The sequence below is a fragment of the Lipotes vexillifer genome, unplaced genomic scaffold, assembly GCF_000442215.2.
Source record: "Lipotes vexillifer unplaced genomic scaffold, Lipotes_vexillifer_v1.1 scaffold474, whole genome shotgun sequence".
Classification (NCBI taxonomy): Eukaryota; Metazoa; Chordata; class Mammalia; order Artiodactyla; family Lipotidae; genus Lipotes; species Lipotes vexillifer.
The window spans coordinates 1624835-1627050 of NW_006772385.1; the positions used below are offsets into that span (position 1 = coordinate 1624835).

The 2216-nt window shown below is 49.8% G+C and overlaps 1 protein-coding gene across 2 annotated transcripts in view; it reads right to left on the minus strand.

The window, feature by feature from the left end:
- The window catches only part of IGF2BP3 (insulin like growth factor 2 mRNA binding protein 3), a 144328-nt gene extending 143995 nt beyond the window's left edge, over positions 1 to 333 (minus strand). The window contains exon 1 of one of the 2 annotated variants that reach the window (XM_007447451.1): positions 1 to 333. This exon is cut by the window's left edge and continues 197 nt beyond it. The gene's annotated coding sequence lies outside the window, so the exon portion shown is untranslated. The other variant, XM_007447452.1, reaches the window with a different exon arrangement.
- Positions 334 to 2216: the final 1883 nt, after the last annotated feature.

Below are 2216 nucleotides of genomic sequence, written 5' to 3' on the forward strand. Positions count from 1 at the left end.
AAGAGCGGTCGTTTAAAAAAATTAAGAGAAAAACGAAAAATTAAAACCACCCACAGCGATGGATGGATCCGGCGGGTTTTGTTCCCCTCCTCTTGTCGCCGTTAAAATACACAGACACACTAAGAACCAAGGACAAGAACGAGGAGCGAAAAATCAGATCCGAGGGTTTCTGTTTTTCCTTTTCTAGGTATTAAAAAAAAAGAAGAAAAGAAAAAGCCTTGCTACAACCCAAACGCATCAACGAGTCTTCCTAACTCGGAGGAGGAGGCGGGATTAGCGAGAAAAAGGAGGAGAGGAGGGAGGGGGGGAAACTACTTTTTGTCTCTTACTCCCCAACCCCTCTGGCATCGGCCAGCGGACTGTGAAAATATCACACTACGTGAGGGCAGGCGCCGCCTCCCCATAAAAAACCCAGAAGGGTGACTGGCAGGGGGGAGGGGAGAAGGGGTGGAGGGAGGAAGGCGCAGGAGGCGGAAAAAATCCGCTCCGAGTGTCCGGCTTTTTGAATGAGCCACGTGTTCAAACTACAAATCAACGTCTCACGTGAGGAATCCCAGCGCCTCAATTAGAGTGGGCTTCGCAGGAAAAAAAGAGCTAGCAGGAGGAGGAAGAGGGGGAGGGGAAACGAGATTGGGCGAGGGACCGTGAGAAGGCGAGGAGGAAGAGGGGCGGAAAATGCTAAAGGAGCCGCAGCCGAGGCACGGAGGGGAGAGCGGCCGGGGGAGCAGATTGTCACCACGGAGTTTAGAAAGGGTTATCTGGTCGGGGCGGATCCGGAGGGGGAGGGGAGAAATATTGATTTTTTTTTTTAATGAGATAGGAGTCAGGGTGCTAACTAGGCAATTCCTCAGCTCTATTTACCGGAGTTTTCAATGTTCGATTTTTAAAAAGAGGTAATTAACAAAGCCAAAGAGTCCCCATTCCGAACTCGCCTTGTGGCTTTGATGACACAAGTGTAACCTCGGCAAAGCCGCGAGCACCTTCCCAGGGCTGGCAGGGACGGAAACGCAATGAGGGGGTGTCTGGGTGGGTGGGTGCGGGCGGGAGAGGCGGGCAGACGCGCCCCACCCTGTGCACCCTTTACAGTCGCGGGCACCGGGGAAGTGGGGCGGCCCTGAGCCAGGGGGATGGGGGATGGGAGCCCGCGGCGTCCTGGGCGGGTGTCTGGGCGACACCTCCTCCGCCTCCGCCTGCGCTCGCGGTGGCTTTGGGCTTCGCGTTTGCCATTGGTTGCGCGATTCAGAAAAGGCTCCGGGATCAATGAGGCCGGGGGCGGGCTTGGCCACCGGTGGGGGAGGGGAGCGCAGGGGCCGAGGTTTCTGGCGTGGGTATGGGGGCGTCCCGGGCCTCGGAGGCCGGAGCCGAGAATTCAGAGTGGGAAAAGTCGGTATTTAAACGGAAACCATTTCTTCCTGTAGTTTCCAGAGGAGGAGGAGGAGTGGGGTAGGCTGGTACTTTTATTTAAAGAATTTTAGTTGGAGAACTTGGGACTCTTAAAGCAGGAAGACCGCTCTGCGTTACCCCTAGGTGGTATTTGCACTCGAAAAATTGCTCGAGTCTCTTTCTGCTTCTTTTCTGCCCGCATTTGGCCATGAGAACCATTCATAATTTCCCCTGTGTGTAACGAGTACAATGGTGGGTGTGGGGGGGGGAGGGTCTGGGCCCGGTGGAGCCTTACTGGGCCGACAAAATGAGGACTGGAGACGAGGAATACGGAAATGAGTGCTGGGGTTCTTCTGGAAATCTCCAAGTGTTTCATGATTGTGTACTCCACTCAAAGGCTTCATGTGCACCAGGATACTTGAGGTTTATTTTTAACAGGTATTCCATGGAAAAGAATGCTTATTTTTAAAAAGTGATTGCAATTATATATAGGATGGAAATATAAGCCAGAATCTTTAATGACTTAATACTTATTATTAGAAAAATGTATTGAGTAGTAGAGAAAATACTGTTTACACTGAATCATCTTCAGTAATTATGACAGTTGATATAGTTCATTTCTTTTGGTCCAATCCGTATATGGCATTTAAAGGTGTTTGATTTCCATTTGAAAGATGAATGGCGGATTATTTTTTAAATATGTGGGAATTATTGCATGGTATAAAGAGCATTTACATTTTTTCTTTTAAAGGGAACATAATTTTGTGTTAAGAAACCGGAAGGTGTCAGAACATCCATTTTAAATGCAACTGTTTCTTTCTAACAGGTTTTTC